The sequence below is a fragment of the Oncorhynchus tshawytscha genome, linkage group LG06 (genome assembly GCF_018296145.1).
Source record: "Oncorhynchus tshawytscha isolate Ot180627B linkage group LG06, Otsh_v2.0, whole genome shotgun sequence".
NCBI lineage: Eukaryota > Metazoa > Chordata > Actinopteri > Salmoniformes > Salmonidae > Oncorhynchus > Oncorhynchus tshawytscha.
Window position 1 is genome coordinate 32,347,248 of NC_056434.1, and position 18,278 is coordinate 32,365,525.

At 43.9% G+C, this 18,278-nt stretch overlaps 1 long non-coding RNA gene across 1 annotated transcript; it reads right to left on the reverse strand.

Moving 5' to 3' along the window:
- Positions 1-499: 499 nt before the first annotated feature.
- Positions 500-12,376, reverse strand: LOC121846676. The gene is made up of 3 exons (XR_006083602.1): positions 12,092-12,376; positions 10,236-11,555; positions 500-1,069 (listed from the first exon to the last, which is right to left on the reverse strand). It is a non-coding gene; the product is annotated as an uncharacterized LOC121846676 (long non-coding RNA).
- Positions 12,377-18,278: the final 5,902 nt, after the last annotated feature.

The following is an 18,278-nucleotide window of genomic DNA, read 5'->3' on the forward strand; positions in this document are numbered from 1 at the left end:
TTCCACAGGGATGCTGGCCCATGTTGACTCCAATGCTTCCCACAGTTGTGTCAAGCTGGCTGGATGTCCTTTGGGTGATGGACCATTCTAGCAGCATTGAAATTCTTAACACACTAGCACCTACTACCATATCCCGTTCAAAGGCACTTAAATCTTTTGTCTTGTCCATTCACCATCAACCTGTCTCCTCCCTTTCACCTACACTAAGTGGATTTAACAAGTGACATTCAAAAGCGATCATAGCTTTCACCTGGATTCACCTGGTGACCCTATGTCATGGTTGTGGGCTCCCAGAGCCTGTGGTTGTGGGGTGTCTGGTACGCCAGTGACACACACGCACGCACACACGCACACACGCACACACACACACACACACACACACACACACACACACACACACACACACACACACACACACACACACACACACACACACACACACACACACACACACACACACACACACACACACACACACACACACACACACACACACAAACTCAAGCAGGCTATCCTTTTTTCCACATCCCTACATCACCACAGATACAGACGTTTTAATGAGTACTCCTCTTGCAGTTTACTTCAGTATGAACATAACAAGACATGGAGGGGAAAAGGTAATGACCCCTCAGAAGTATTTCCTTTGTACTTAGAGTTCCAAGAAAACATTAAACAAGAAAAACCTAAATACAGTAGACTTTTGAATGCTGTAGAATATGAACAAAGTCAACTTGGGAAGCAAAACAATAATTTGGTGGTTTATTGCAGAGTGAGAAAATGTTTTATGATGATATTTTCCACAGACCCATCTCTCCACACACAAATGTTAAGTTTTGTTTTTCCATTATGAGATCACAGTACGTGCCAGGGGTTTTCCTTCCCAAATATATATCCAGAAATGTGGAGGGAAAGGAGGAGAGGAAGAGAATGAAGGAGTAACGAGAGCAGGAGTAGAGAGGATGGTGAAAGGAAGAGAGAACAGGACGTTTGTGTTCATTTCTGTACCTGATAATGTCCCGTCCTCCATATATTCCGACCAGTCAGACGAAGCTTCCTGGAATTCTGATTGCTGATGTGAACCCCCAAGATGAAACAGAAAAGAGCACTGTCAATCACCTCCCAGGTCAAACACACATAAATGCGCATGCACGCACGCACGCACGCACGCACACACACACACACAAACACGCGCACACACGCGCACGCACGCACGCACACACACGCACACACACACATGCACAGGCAATCAAAAACATTGTGGGCATTAATATGGAGTTGGTCCTCCCTTTGCTACTATAACAGCCTCTACTCTTCTGGGAAGGCGTTCCACTAGATGTTGGAACATTGCTGCGGGGACTTGCTTCCATTCAGCCACAAGAGCATTACTGTTGGGCAATTAGGCCTGGCTCGCAGTCGGCATTCCAATTCATCCCAAAGGTGTTCGTTGGAGTTGAGGTCAGGGCTATGTGAATTCCAGTCAAGTTCTTCCACACAGATCTCGACAAACCATTTCTGTTTGGACCTCGGGGGCATTGTCATGCTGAAACAGGAAAGGGCTTTCGCCAAACTGTTTCCCAGATTCGTCCGTCAGACTGCCAGATGGTGAAGGTGTTTCCTCTGCTTCAGAGTCCAATAGCGGCAAGCTTTACACCACTCCAGCCGATGCTTGGCATTGCGCACAGTGATCTTAGGCTGTGTGTGGGAGCTCGGCCATGGAAACCCATTTCATGAAGCTCCCGACAAACAGTTATTGTGCTGATGTTGCTTACAGAGTCTGTTTGGAACTTGGTAATGAGTGTTGCAACCGAGGACAGACAATTACTACAACTACGCGCATCAGCACTCAGCGGTCCAGTTCTGTGAGCTTGTGTGGCCTACCACTTCGCGGCTGAGCCATTGTTGCTCCTAGACATTTCCACTTCACAATAACAGCACTTGCAGTTGACCGGGGCAGCACAAGCAGTGCAGAAATTTGATGAACGGACATTGTTGGAAGGTGACCATCTTTTACCGTGCCACAATGAAAGTCACTGAGCTCTTCAGTAAGGTAATTCTACTACCAATGTTTGTCTATGGAGATTGCATGGCTGTATGCTCGATTTTATACACTTGTCAGCAGCGGGTGTGGCTGAAATAGCCGAATGCACTAATTTGAAGGGGTGTCCACATACTATTGTAAATATAGTGTAAGTCATGCAGGAAATAGCTATTTAACGAAATTGTACTGGAGTGCTGTGACTGATACTTCAAATCATTCTGAAACGGGCATAGAAGTGTTTTGAGGTTGTATATTGTATAGATTAAAATGTAATTAGGCAGAGCAAGAAGTTTGAATCTATCTAAAGATCTTTCGTTCACTACTTGTTCTATCTCTATCTGTCTCTATTCTGACCATCCAGTTTGTTTGGTTAATGGCAACAGTTTCCCACTTCCTCTGTCACAGATAAAGCAGGTGGCCTACAAACACATCCGGCTCTCTGAGAGTAGGCCACAGATAAACCCTGACACACACACATGCACACACGCACGCACGCACACACACACACGTACGCACACACACACACACACACACACAAGACACACACATACCCACGCACACACGCAAACACACAGACCCACACGACACACATGCACAGACACACAAATGTAAAGGGTATGGATCAAGAGATCAGAGTTACATCTGTTCCAGTTGATGGCTTAATAAAGATACAAACGATTAGCGGAGAAGAATTACACACATCTGAACACATTACAGGACCTGGACTAAGATAGCCTATGCCAGAGATTAAATGCAAAACAGAAAATATCAGTAGTAGCGTTGTTCCACCAAATCGGTTTCTTTTGATTTCACCTAATTTCAACATTCTGTCATAAAGGTCACATGTTCATCTTAATAAAAAACACATTTTAAATAAATAAAAGAATATAGTAATTGCCAAATAAGTGCAAGATAAAGTAAGAGGGTTGACCGTAACACGGTTGACAGTAACAGGGTTGACGATTTCATCTTAAATCACCCATAAATCCCCCTGTGACAGGGAGAATAGAAGCTTATTGTATGCAACATAATTTGTATGCAACAGATTTAAATAAGAACGTATTCTTAACTGACTTGCCTACGTAGTTAAATAAAGCTTAAATAAAAAAACAAAAAATGTAAAAAAAACAGTGATTGGCAATCTAGGTGGTTATGCTGGCAGACCAGCCTTCGTTGTGTTTTCACTGGCACACCAGCCTTTGATGTGTTCGTCTGTGTAAAATAAGATTAATTCATTCATTAATTCAAAAACACAGATCTTGAAACAACCAATTCAAAAAAAAAATACTGGTTTTGCTGACCAGCAACGCTCTTAGAACTTCAAATCCGGATGACTTCAATTCTCTCAATTGGGATTTAAATTCACAACCTTACTGATGCCAGCAACCTGAACTTCCTGCTACGCCAACTGATCTGTAGGTGTGAAAAATATTGTTAAGAAATTATAACCAGTTGACATTATGTCATTTGTCCCTATGGGGGAACCTTTTGTGGGTGCCACGTACGACCCTGTGATTTGTCCATGTAGGTAGGAGAACCCTCTTGAGTTCCATTTAGAACACTCTCATGAAGAGAACACTCTCACATTAGCATATTTGGGGACATGGTCCAAAGATGGTGCATTTGTGCCAACCGTCAGTAGAAGTGTTGTACCAGTTTAAGTGGTTTTAGCATTAAATTAAGGAAGAATTAAGTTGATGCCTTATTTGTTCCTTATCAGGGCTGCACTGTTATGGTGTTACTATCCATTTCCCGGTAAGCTCGTGTCAGCTTGCTACAAGTCGTTTCTGTAAAATTCACAGCAACTTACTGTGGTTGATCTATGTCATACTCACTGACCTGATGGTGTGGCATGACAGTCAGTAATCTTCCAACCTAGAGGCTGGGTCCCAAGTGTGGGACTCTTAATGTTTTAAGCTTCCTTGTAATCAAAAAGGCTCATTGAAGGTACAGCGAGCTGCTAGTTGAAAGTATGTTACTGTAACTTACTGACATTAACTTTGCCAATGAGTTACTACCAGTTACAGACTACTACATTTCATGGAATTTCACTATCATTTACTGACAGCAGGTTACCAATTCAATAATGCCGTATTGACAGCAACTTCCACACAATTAACTTCCATTAAATTAGTGAGAATTGCACAGTAACCATTTAATAGCTCAAACCTGACATCGTTAAAAGTGTTGCTCAACCACTTAAACCGGTACAACACTTACACTGACGGTTGGCACAAATACATGAACATTAGACCATGCCCCCAAATATGGTAAAAAAGGGTAAAACTCTGTACCCTAACCGTACCCTAATTTTGAGAGTGTGCTGATATATGTTCTTTCTAATAAAGCTGTCCCTGGTGGTAAAGCTGAAATATTCATGCACTTTTTTCAAAAGCTTGCAAGGTCAAAGCGTTTAAGCACACTTTACATTGTCTCCCTGAGCACTGCAATTTTATTATGTTGGTGTTGTCAGATAATTAGGCAGTTAGTGACTTGATTCTGTCCGACTTTTATCAAAGTGCAGAACAATATTCTTGCCATTAAATCTGTGGACAATCTATGCTTTGCCCACTGACCTGGTAGTTTAGCAGGAAATTTAGGTCATTAGCAACCAAGAGGTTGTGCGATCAATTCACAAGGGAGGTATAGTCTTAAGTAATCAGCAGACTACTGTCCTTTTACATCAATAACACCTTCATTCAGCTTCATTAAGTATTGTTGCTGTTTGCCTGTGGTGTACCGTACAATTAAAGAAAGGTTTTATCAGTTTAGCATTTCATGACATAAAAGGCAAACATGGTGGAGAGGGAAAGAACAGGAAGGCTCTATACAACCATCCCCGCAGTAAGGAACACTTCATAACATGCTATGTAAAATATGGTTACACACACTGTATCACCCTCGCCCCTGACAAAGAACCCCTCAATAACCTTATTTTTTTGAGTGTATGCTGGTCCAGCATGGTCTAGCTGGTCTGCATAACCACACCCATCATTATAATATTTACCAGAGTGCTCTATTACAGTTTCATAATTGTTTGTATTCTTTATTTCAATATCTGTGTTTTTGCATGTACTTTGATTGATTTATTAATACATAAATGTATCTTATGCTACACAAAAAATAAAAAAATATACATTTTTCTAAACTAATCTAATCTGTTTGTTGGCTTTATTGCACGCGTTACTGAAATGGTTGTTCCAGTTTAGATGGTTTATGTAGTCAAATTTTTTTTCATCCTGGCAGGCAGGATTGTGCCGTGGCGGAGATCTTTGTGGATTATACTCGGCCTTGTCTCAGGATGGTAAATTGGTGGTTGAAGATATCCCTCTAGTGGTGTGGGGGCTGTGCTTGGTGGCGAAGTTGGTGGGGTTATATCCTGCCTGTTTGGCCCTGTCTGGGGGTATCATCGGATGGGGCCACAGTGTCTCCTGACCCCTCCTGTCTCAGCCTCCAGTATTTATGCTGCAGTAGTTTGTGTCGGGGGGCTCGTCTGTTATACCATGCTGGTCATTTATGATAATTTGAACATCTTTGCCATGTTCTGTTATAATCTCCACCTGGCACAGCCAGAAGAGGACTGGCCACCCGTCATAGATTGGTTCCTCTATAGGTTTCTTCCTAGGTTTTGGCCTTTCTAGGGAGTTTTTCCTAGCCACCGTGCTTCTACACCTGTATTGCTTGCTGTTTGTGGTTTTAGGCTGGGTTTATGTACAGCACTTTGATATATCAGCTGATGTAAGAAGGGCTATATAAATACATTTGATTTGATTCTGAATGCAGATTGTGGGTGAAAAAAAGTTAAAATTGGTGGATATTCCCACTCAGGTTGTATTCCGATAGGAATAAAACACAACTTTGCATACCACTATAATATTACTTGGTACTGGTTTTGTGGGTGACCAGCATTTGCTAGTGACCAGAGTCCAAAACACAGCGAAGGCTGGTCTATGCTGTTTTTTTCAGCAGGGTACTTATTGAGGACATGGTGTAGTAGTCTAGTTTCCCATTACTGCTGACCTGCCAGTCTTTTGTGTTTATGTACGATCATGATTGTGTTTGTAAAATGTACAGTGCCTTGCGAAAGTATTCAGCCCCCTTGAACTTTGCGACCTTTTGCCACATTTCAGGCTTCAAACATAAAGATATAAAACTGTATTTTTTTGTGAAGAATCAACAACAAGTGGGACACAATCATGAAGTGGAACGACATTTATTGGATATTTCAAACTTTTTTAACAAATCAAAAACTGAAAAATTGGGCGTGCAAAATTATTCAGCCCCTTTACTTTCAGTGCAGCAAACTCTCTCCAGAAGTTCAGTGAGGATCTCTGAATGATCCAATGTTGACCTAAATGACTAATGATGATAAATACAATCCACCTGTGTGTAATCAAGTCTCCGTATAAATGCACCTGCACTGTGATAGTCTCAGACCTGATAGTCTCAGACCTGATAGTCTCAGACCTGATAGTCTGAGACTGATAGTCTGAGACTGATAGTCTGAGACTGATAGTCTGAGACTGATAGTCTGAGACTGATAGTCTGAGACTGATAGTCTGAGACTGATAGTCTGAGACTGATAGTCTGAGAGGTCCGTTAAAAGCGCAGAGAGCATACCTATCAGATTATTTGTGAGGATAACATCGAGGAGAGTAGCCTTTTCTGGGTGTTTGGAGTCATATCTTGTGGGATTGGTGATAATCTGAGAATGATTTAGAGAGTCCCATTGCTTTAGGACTTGGTCAGGGGGTTTAAGCATGTCCCAGGTTAGGTCACCTAGCAAGACAAATTCAGACTTAGTGTAAAGGGCCAGGAGAGAGCTTAGAGCAGGTAGGGTACAGGCCGGTGCTGATGGAGGACGATAGCACCCAGCAACAGTCAACAAAGAGCTATTTGAACGTTTAATGCTTAAAACCAGAAAATCATAATGTTTGGGGACAACAGAGCACTGAAGGTCATCCTTGGTAAAGATTGCCAGTCCCCCACCTTTTGAAGATCTGTCTTGACGTAAAAGATTATAACCAGAAAGGTTGTCATCAGTATTCAAAACTCTCATTCTTAACCACATCTCAGTAATGACACATCTGGATTGGAGCTGTGAACCCAAACTTTCAATTGATCTATTTTAGGTAATAATCTTCTAGTGTTAACGTTCAGAAAACCCAGGCTTTTACGAGAGCAGAAATCAGTGAAGGAGATATCAGAGCGCAAGTCAAAATTGGGGCTAGCAACTGTAGATGGGCCGGGGTGTACATGCTACATTTCCAGATATCATCAACAATAATACAATCAAGGCACGGCAGAGGAGAGCTCTGCAGTGCTGATTTATGACATCTGAATGTGCATCAGATGGCGACAGGATCATATTGTACAGCAATTTCATCAGGTAAAAGTCTGTGTAACCAATAGAGAGTCAGAGTCCCGAGTGTGGGAACAAACATAGTCTGTTTCATGGTTGGGTAAAGAACGTTTGTAGTCAACAAAGTATGGAGGAGTCATGAGGCAAATAGCAAAATGCACAAGAACATTTTAAAATACATAACGACTTGGGGCTAGCCATTGTAAGTTCAGAGTCACTCGCCCCAACAGTGCCTGTGTGCTGGAGGCGAGTGAAAGCTCGGGAGAGAGGGGTGAGTGTGGTGGGGGTACCTGTTCCAGGCAGGGGTAGACAACCAGGGAAGAATGCCAGCGAATGGTCTTTGAATAGCAGGAGGGGGCTTCAGAGGACACTTCAAAGACTCCTGACACTTGTTGGGCTCAAAGGCCGTTTACTTCACACCTTAGTGCTAATTGAATTTGTGTCTCGCTCAGTTCTAGGTTGGAATGGTGTCCTCAGGTCTCTGTTGTTTGTTGGCTAGAGCACCCTCCGTATAGCTTAGAAAAAATAAAACACTGGAAGCACTAATCTCTCCAGTTCATTTTTGTCAAAATTTGTTTGTAGGTTTGGAGTGTTGATCTGGAGCGAAGGCCATGCTGTGGAGGGTAGCATCCTGCATATGTACCTGCCCAAAAATACATGTTTATCTAACTTCAAATCTATCCTTTTGTAAAAAAACATGTTGAAAAATGTGAGAACTCACATTAAGCGGTGTCTCTCTCTCTGAGAGGGGTGTGTCTTCTTGTTTGAAAATGTATAAAAAATGAAATGTTACATTTACATAAGTATTCAGAACTTTTACTCAGTACTTTGTTGAAGCACCGTTGGCAGCGATTACAGCCAAAAGTCTTCTTGGTTATGATGATACAAGCTTGGCACACCTGTATTTGGGGAGTTTCTCCCATTCTTCTGTGCAGATCCTCTCAAGCTCTGTCAAGTTGGATAGGGAGCTTCGCGGCACAGCTATTTTAAGGTCTCTCCAGAGATGTTCGAACAGGTTCAAGTCCGGGCTCTGGCTGGGCCACTCAAGGACATTCAGAGTCTTGTCCCAAGGCCACTCCTGTATTGTCTTGGCTGTGTGCTTAGTATTGCTGTCCTGTTGAAAGGTGAACCTACGCCTCAGTCGCAGGTCCTGAGCGCTCTGGAGCAGGTTTTCATCAAGGATCTCTGTGTACTTGTCTCCGTTCATCTTTCCTTCGATCCTGACTAGTCTCCCAGTTCCTGCCGCTGAGAAACATCCCCACAGCATGATGCTACCACCATGTTTCACTGTAGGGATGGTGCCAGGTTTCCTGCAGATGTGACTCTTGGCATTCAGGCATATTTCATTGTATTTCATGGTCTGAGAATATTTAGTTGCCTTTTGGCAAACTCCAAGCTGGCTCTCATGCCTTTTACTGAGAAGTGGCTTACATCTGGCCACTCTACCATCAAGGCCTGATTGGTGGAGTGCTGCAGAGATGGTTGTCCTTCTGGAAGGTTATCCTATCACCACAGAGGAACTCTGGAGCTCTGTCACCTCCCTGACCAAGGCCTTTCTCCCCCGATTGCTCAGTTTGGCCAGGTGGCCAGCTCTAGTCTTGGTGGTTCCAAACTTCTTTCATTTAAGAATGATGGAGGCCACTGTGTTCTTGGGGACCTTCAATGCTGCAGAAATGTTTTGAAATGAGTGGCCCCAGATCTGTTCCTCGACACAATCCTGTCTCGGAGCTCTACGGACACTTCCTTCAACCTCATGGCTTGGTTTTTGGTCTGACATGTACTGTCAACTGTGGAAACTTATATAGACAGGTGTGCCTTTCCAAATCATGTCCAATCAATTTAATTTACCACAGGTTGATTCCAATGAAGTTGTAGAAACATCTCAAGGATGATCATGGAAACAGGATGCACCTGAGCTCAATTTCAAATATCGTAGCAAAGGGTCTTAATACTTAAATAAGGTATTTCCGTATTTTATTTGTAATAAATATGCAAAAAAAAAACTAAAAACCTGTTAATGCTTTGTCATGAGTTATTGTGTGTATATTGATAAGGATTAGAATAAGGCTGTAACGTGCAAAATGTTGAAAAAGTCAAGGGGTCTGAATACTTTCCGAATGCACTGGAAGTAACTGTGATGTGCCTGTGTTTCTTATTAGGGTAGTGGAATAAACTATATAGCCAAACAAACGCTGATAAATGCTCAAACATAAACCGATTGTCTATGTAGGCCTATAGGAGATGTAGCCTGACAGTAGGCCTATCAGGACCATAGACAAATAAACAATAAATAGTCAGGTCATATTTATGCACGAAAGGTTTGGTCCATGAATCTGGGGATGAATGAAGGAGAATTATCACATTGGTAGCCTATAAGGTGTACATATGATTTGTGCTGGCAACAGTTAACATCATCACACAATCCACCACAGCCTACTTAATGGGAAACTCTAGACTGACAAAACACACATGCTACTATACTGAGACACTAATGTGTGTGTGCCACCCCAGACGTGTCAGGGCACGTAGGTCATGTTGAACAGGATCTGAGACAGTCCAACTGACACACAATCCACACAGCCAAGGGGGTATCCGTGCTAGTTTGTGTGTGTGTGTGTGCACACACATTTAAAAAATTTTGATATAGAGAAGATGGTCTCAACTGGTATTAAAAGGTGGGCTACTGAAAATCATGTTTGGGCTCTAGATTCCCCCTTGTGGTAGCTTGGTGAAGAATGGCCTAAATCTGATGACATCAACTGCTGCACAGTATAACATTATTTTATCAGACCAGCATAGTGGTAGAGTAATATCTTGCACACCTATACAACATACCTTGGGTTGTCTGATAATGATGGAGGGTCTGGGGATGATAGGGTACTTCACCCCAAGCTCTAAACCAATCACCAGCTCATGATGCCCCTCAACGCTGTCTGACAGGCAATGGCAGGCCAGAGGTGTCTTAAAGCTGTGGCTCTCCCTCCCTGGCAGTTGACCATTGGAGTTGGAGTAGGTGCCATTCAGAGTTCTTGTTCTGGTGTGTGTAGATATAAAGCTGACAATTCTGTGGTGGGGCTGGTGTTCCAGATGGGGGTCTGGTTTGGGAACCGGTTGGCAGAGAACAGGGCCCACCACCACGGGGGGTTCTAGATCAGTTCTGCCGGATCGGGAGGGGTCCGGGTCCAGGGACTGTGTAGGGTTGGCTGTAACGTCTGCGGGACTGCCGAAACAGTGGAGCAGCGCAGAACAGGGGAGACCGTGCATGCTGATAGAATGTAGAATCACACGGAAAACAACCATACAAAGCCCCCAATGGCAACAACACTTTCCGGGTGTTTCCCCACAACAGGTCTGTCAGGAGTCAGTCAAGCCACAGCGTTGTCACCCTCAAGAGCCTGCAAGAGACACCTGTTCTCTCCTTTCCCCCAGGTTAATATCCTCAGCGCCAGAAGAAGAGGAATTCTAAGGCCATTCTTCACTGTGTTGATGAGTGCACTGAGTATCCACCGGTCAGTCACACTATCTTACCCTGTGTGTTTTTGAGTCCTCCAGCTACAACACACCTTTTTCCTCCACTCATGGTTCAGTATATGATCTAAATACTTCGTAAGCCAATGCTTTATCTCTGTCTGGGTCAGTCTGGGTCTGTCTGGGGTTCCTGGTCTCGACTCCTTCGCCTGGTTGTGACTAGCTCTTCTTTCTTCTCTCCTCCTTCTCTCGCACTCTCTGGCAGTACAAAAGATGGAACAACTCTCTCTTCAACACAGTGAACCCCTCGTCCTGCCTACCTGCTGTGTGTGTGTGTGTTTCAGAGGCATCATGTGTGTGCTGGGTGTCTGATTACCTATGCAGGTACCACCCAGTCCACCAGTCAGTTAGTGGGATGCTGGGGCTGGGCCACGCTGCTCAGGTGCTGCTTGCCACTGGTTACCCACTGATTCAGAGTCAGTTAGCTTTAAACCTTATTTCAATCCTCACCAGTCTGTGCTAATGAACACATCTGATCCTAGACCAGGCACTAGGGTATACAGGGTCACTTGTGTGTTGTGGTTGGGTTGGGTATTGAGGTCCGTGATAGCTCAGGTTACAGCACTGAAACTGATAAGCCTCAGGTGAGAGAGAGAACGAGGGAGAGAGAGAGCTTGGCATATCTCCCTACAGAACAGGAGAGAAAGGAGAATATAGGGTCAACTGCTCTAGGGTGACTGACTGCTACTTTAATATTTATACAGGCGAATAAAGCATCCGTTTATCAGTCGCTCATCCAGCCCACGCTATCGTCACACATACATATTTTATGACTCTTTATAATGATGAGGGGTGAGGCAGCAAGCTTCATAAATTGCAAAAACATTTAAATTCTTATACAGCAAGATGTAGACTGGATGCACAAGATATTTGACAGAGAAGTCAACACAGAATAGACAGGCCATCGTACATGAAATAACATGAGTATTAGGGTTAAAGGGATACTTCGGGATTTTGGCAATGAAGCCCTTTATCTACTTCCCCAGAGTCAGATGAACTCATGGATACCATTTTTACGTCTGCGTGCAGTTTGTAGGAAGTTGCAAACTAACGTCAGCGCAATTGCTAACTAGCGTAATGACTTGAAGTCTATGGTGACTGCTAACAAACTGTACTTTGACTGAAATTTGACCATAAATATGCCTTTGCACTCTGTTTCTCACCTTCTCTCTCGACATCTCGCTCTCTCTCCCTCCCTCCCTGGGTTAAGCAGCTTCGTGGCAGGGCAGTGTTACTCATGGACAAATTGAACAATGCGCTGGTGATAAAACATGCATGAGCTGCTTTGTCTGAGGATGTAAACAGAGATTTAGTTTACACTCACTACCTAGCAGGCTTAGACACACACACACGTGCCGTCTTGTACAGCTAACCTTGTGAGGACACACAATTCAGTCCCAGTCAAAATCCTATTTTCCCCTCCCTTTAACCCTAAACCTAACCCATACTCTAACCCTAAACCTACACCTAACCCTAGCTCCTAACCTTAGCTCCTAATCCTAACCTTAACCCAAAAACCTTAACCCTTACACCTAAAGCTGGCTCCTAACACTAACCCTAATTCTAACCTTAACCCTAAACCCCCTAGAAAAATAATTTGACCTTGTGGGGACTAAAATATCCCCAGTTGGTCAACTTTTTGTTTGTTTAAAATGATCGTGGTTCACGGAATGAGGAGCAATATGGGATTCCTTTGTTGTTCTAATGTCATAGTTTAAAATGTGCTGCCTTGCAGTTGGGATGAAGTCAGTCCTGTTGGTATGATGTCACTTCCAGAGCACTGTCTAGACTAGAGCATGACTGACATCTAGTGGTTAATATTAGAAAATGCACTTGCCCTGTCTGATTATAAAATACATTGTTTTCATATAATGTACAGTGCAACAAGCTCTCACAGTCTTACGTCAGAATTAGACGCTCATCCATGTTTCTCAAACGTCACATTTGAAGTGTTTGGTTACTTCTCTGTATCGTTCCAAGGCTAAGTTGAGACATTATCTCAGAATTCTTAAGGTTAGGCATTAACTCTGAATGGTTATGGTAAGGGTTAAGGTTTGGGATAGGCTTAAAACAATTTAAAAAACAACTAGCTATTGCTGGATTTGAACATGCAAACTTTGTAACCAGAGGCAAATGCTTACACCCATCTGACATCCTCAGACATGGATGGATGTCAAATACAGACTTGTATCATGGGTGGCCTGTCTGATACCATCAGGTGCATAATTATTGGCACCCTTGATAAAGATGAACAAAAGCAAACTGTATAAAATACAAATACTGAGCTTTATATAATTAAATAAAAAGGGTGAAATACTTGTACTAATATAATTGAGAGATTTTGTAAAAAAATTTAAAAAAATGTTTAAAAGACTGGGGTCAAAATGATTGCCAACCATGTTTTCAGTACTCCAGTACACTACCCTACCCTGCGAGGATAATGACACTGTTTTATTAGACTGGGGAACACATTGGGCGGGATCTTAGACCATTTACGTGGCCAAAAAGCTCTATTTTCATGCCATAGCACTGCCTGGAGTATGATAAATGACATTGGCAGTAGGATTGAAACTGGTGCTATGGTCAGATGACATGAAAATGGAGCACCGTGGCCATGCAAACCAGTGGTGGGTTTGGTGTTGAAAAACAGAAGCATATGCAGAAAAGTAACTCATATGGCTCATTGTGAAAGACAAATGACTTATTCACGACAGGTACACGAAAAAGTCCACTTGTGTGCATTACAGCGTCATCACAACGCATTGTGTGTATCACATGCTTTTTTCTTCATAACAGTTGTGTACATTACACAAATTCCAATTTGTTGTGGTTAACGTTAGCTAGGCGGCTAACATTGCTTGGGGGTTAAGGTTAGATAACATGTAGTAGTTAAAGCGTTAGGTTAAAGGGCTAAAATTAAGGGAAGATTTAGCTAACATGCTCCTGTAGCAAAAATGCTAATATGATCTATGATGAGAGTAACACAATTTCTGGGTTTCTAGACATTCACGGTGTACGCCTGACCAACCTCCCTCCTATTGTTTCGGTTTTAGGTTAAGTAACCTCATTTGTGTCCATTTCACAATAATCTGTGGTACTGCGTTGGGTAAAATATGGTGGTGTATCTTTGATGTTCTGGGTCTATTTTGATACCACTTGTAACGTCGACACAGAGTCAGGTGCAGTTAGTGAGTTTAATAATACCATGCAAAAGAGAAACGTCTGACAAGGAAACACAACGCATCACCGGGGGCAAACTACCTGCCCTCCAGGACATCTACACCACCCGATGTCACAGGAAGGCCATAAAGATCATTAAGGACAACAACCACCCGAGTCACTGCCTGTTCACCCCGCTATCATCCAGAAGGCGAGGTCTGTACAGGTTTATCAAAGCTGGGACCGAGAGACTGAAAAACAGCTTCTATCTCAAGGCCATCAGACTGTTAAACAGCCACCACGAACATTGAGTGGCTGCTGCCAACACACTGACTCAACTCTAGCCACTTTAATAATGGGAATTGAGGTAAAATATATCACTAGCCACTTTAAACAATGCTACTTAATATAATGTTTACATACCCTACATTATTCATCTCATATGTATACGTATATACTGTACTCTATATCATCTACTGCATCTTTATGTAATACATGTATCACTAGCCACTTTAAACTATGCCACTTTGTTTACATACCCTACATTACTCATCTCATATGTATATACTGTACTCGATACCATCTACTGCATCTTGCCTATGCCGCTCTGTACCATCACTCATTCATATATCTTTACACTTGTGTATAAGGTAGTAATTTTGGAATTGTTAGTTAGATTACTCGTTGGTTATTACTGCATAGTTGGAACTAGAAGCAAAAGCATTTCGCTACACTCGCATTAACATCTGCTAACCATGTGTATGTGACAAATAAATTTGATTTGATAACCAATATTGCCTGAAGAGGGTAGTGATGGAGTCCAGGTGAGCCGCATGATGGGGCGCAGGTGTGTGTAATGATGGGTTGCCAGGAACGGTGGTTAGTAGACCAACGACGTTGAGCGCTGGAGTAGACGGGACAGTCTCAGGAGAGCATCATTCCATACCTCTGCGCACCTGAACCACTCATCCACTGCAGGAGTGTCGGTCTGGTGAGGATCCAGGGCTGGCTGATAACCCAGAACACACTGGAAGGGAGTCAGCCTGGTGGTAGGAGTGTCGGTCTGGTGAGGATCCAGGGCCGGCTGATAACCCAGAACACACTGGAAGGGAGTCAGCCCGGTGGAGGAGTGTCGCAATGAATTCTGGACGTATTCAGCCCAAGGAAGGAATCGGCCCTGCCGGACCTGGCAGTGACTCCTCGGGAACCTCCCCAGCTCCTGGGTCATCCTCTCCCCCTGCCAATTAGATTGAGGCCAGTACCCCGAAAGTGAGACTAACCTTGACCCTGACGATATCCTCTGGAAGGCCGTATTGATGGAAGACCTGCTGGAACAGTGCCTCCACGACTTGGAGTGGTAGGGAGACCAGAGAGGGGAAGGAAACTGCATGATTTTGAGAATCTGTCCACAGCCACCAAATGGTGGTGAAACCATCAGAGGGGAGATCAGTGACAAAATCAATGGACAGATGAGACCAGGGATGCTGAGGCACAGGAAGGAGTTTACCTGCTGGAGCCTACCGGGAAAATGTTGATTCAGTATGTACTGAAAATTAGTTTACAGTGTGCAACGTTCTTTGCCAAAGTGGGCCCCTAGTATTTCTCAGAAAGGGATTGAGTGGTGCGGGTGTCCAGTGGCGAGGGATGTGTGCGCCCAGGTCAGCAACCGATCTCTGACCCCATGTGGATGTAAATGCGCTCTAGAGAGCAGGAGTGGGTTCCCTCTCCAGAGCCTGGCGGATGTCCACAACCCAAAACACGGGGCCAACGATACAAGAGGACCGATTGATGGGCTGGCAGACACTCACTGGGCCCCTCCACCGACGTGGAGCAATAGGGTGTGGGAAAACAGGTCCTCCGACATCGTGATCCCCATGCTGTAATCTATCTCTGACCAGAAGATGGTGGGATTATGGAGTTGGAGCCACAGAAGGCCAAGGATGACTTTGTGCACTGGTGCAGAGGTGATGAGGAAGGGAAGGCTATCTTGGTGCTTGGGTCCCATGGTGAGGGTGAGTGGAGCTGTGATGTGCGTCATGATGCCTGAGCCAAATGGTCGCAAATCCAACACTTGGACCGGAAACTGAGAGGAGAGCGGGAATAAGGTGATGTACAGGGAGGAGGCAAGGGCCTGGTCAATAAAATTCCCTGTGGCACCGGAGTCCGCTAGAGCTGTAGAAACAATAGATGAGGGACAGCCAGCTGGTGAAATCATTACTAAAAAAGGTTTAGGGGAAAGTGATGGATTACTCACGCCTAACACAGGAGATGGATGATCATGGGGCAAACCCTCTGCTCTCGTGGATCCTGGGTTGGGACGTACCAGACACCATTGAAGCTGGGGCCCCTCCTGGCCACAATAGGGACAGAGCCCCAACTGTCCCGCGTTGCTCAGCCGCTTTGAGCACCTACCTCCATGGGTTCAGGCTCTCACTCAGAACAGACAATGAAGGAGGAGGAGAGGCAATGGGGGTGACTATGTTCCCGAAGAAGGTTATCCAGACAGATGGCCATTGCGACGAGTGTGTCCAAGGTTAGATTGTCATCTTGGCACACCAACTCCATCTGGATCTCTTCGCGCAATCCTCTTCTGAATATGGTGCAGAGTGCCCGCTCATTCCATCCGCTGTCACAAAGATGAGTGCATACTCCGTTGTGGTCTAGCCATCCTGCCATAGTTGGATTAAGCACTCACCTCCCTCTCTGCCCTCCGGTGGATGGTGGAAGACCCCCTTAACAGAACCATGAACCCCTTATAGGAACCCAGCTCCTCCTCTCCCCCAGACAGCTGTAGCCCCCACCAACGCCCGTCCTGTCAGCAGGGAAATAACCGTGGCAAACTTGGACCTCCCCATGGTAGGGGATCCCATCTGATGAGTGAAATAGAGGGAGCACTGGAGTAGGAAGCCACAGCATTTTGAGGGAGAGCTGTCATATTTGTCCGGGAGGGACAAACGGGCATCGCTGACCTGGGTGGACTATTGGATGGGCTGGTGTGCGGGCTCGCTGGGTCAAACTGTGGTAGAGAATCCTCCCGTTGTTGGAGGTGACACCCCCCTGGGACTGTCGAGCTGTTGAAGAACATGGAGGGCCTCATCCATAGCCTTCCCCAGTTGTGTCAGCTGGTTGTGGTGTTGGCGAAGTAGGTGTCCCTGTTCACTGACCATCTTGGAGATGTCCTGATTAACTGCTGCTTCCATTTGTTGAGGCAGTATTCTGTAACGGCAAAGCAGGGTATTCAGGAAACAGGTGAAATTAGTGAGTTTAATAATGACTGTAGACCCATACCAAACAAGAGATCTGCCTGAAAAGACAACATAACCAATACTGCCTTAAGGGAGTGCTAGATAAAGGGGGAGTAATCAGGGTAGTGATGGAGTCCAGGTGTGCCTCATGATGGGGCGCAGGTTGTTTTACACGTCATTTCATTAAAAAAAATCTTTGATGTCTTGAATCAATGTGGAAAACTGATTGGATTTGCAAAAAGTCAATTTAAGTGAATTTTGTATTTTTTTTCAACCAACTTTGAACTAAAAATCTGTGCCCACTGGGCCATGTCATTATCCTCGCAAGGATAGGGTGCTAGAGTATAGAGTGAAATAGTAATGGTATCTTTTAGTAGGCACTAACTCCTCCATGGTTCGTTGGAAAAGCATATGGGGAAATGAATGGCGTTTCTGTAGGGTTTTTGTATAAATGCTGAAAATAAGGCCTGTGGTAAACACAGGTTTGAGATCTTATAGGTTTTGTTCTATGAGATAACCTTCATGAGCTACATCACTTTTTGTGAATTTTGAAGCATTTATGTACTATTTGATAAAAGCACATAAAGGCTTCATAATTCACAACGGTAATGCGAACTGACTGATATTATTTCAAAGAACAAAGCCTATAAGATCTCCTAAACCTGTGTTAATCTCAGACCTTATTTTAGGCGTTAATCCCAAAATCCTGTTCTTTCCCCATTCATTTTCCAATAGGGATGGCTGATGAACCAGAGGTAAATCATTTCCGGGTGTAAGGACTACAAACCGGCGAGCTCTAGCGAAAACAGGGGTGCCAATAATTCTGACCCCTATCCTTTTAAGATGTCTTTATTATTCTTTCTCTGGTCAATTTTATTAGTATAACATTATATAATTGATATAATTTCATTTTTTTTGCATACAATATAGCTCAGTATTTGTATTA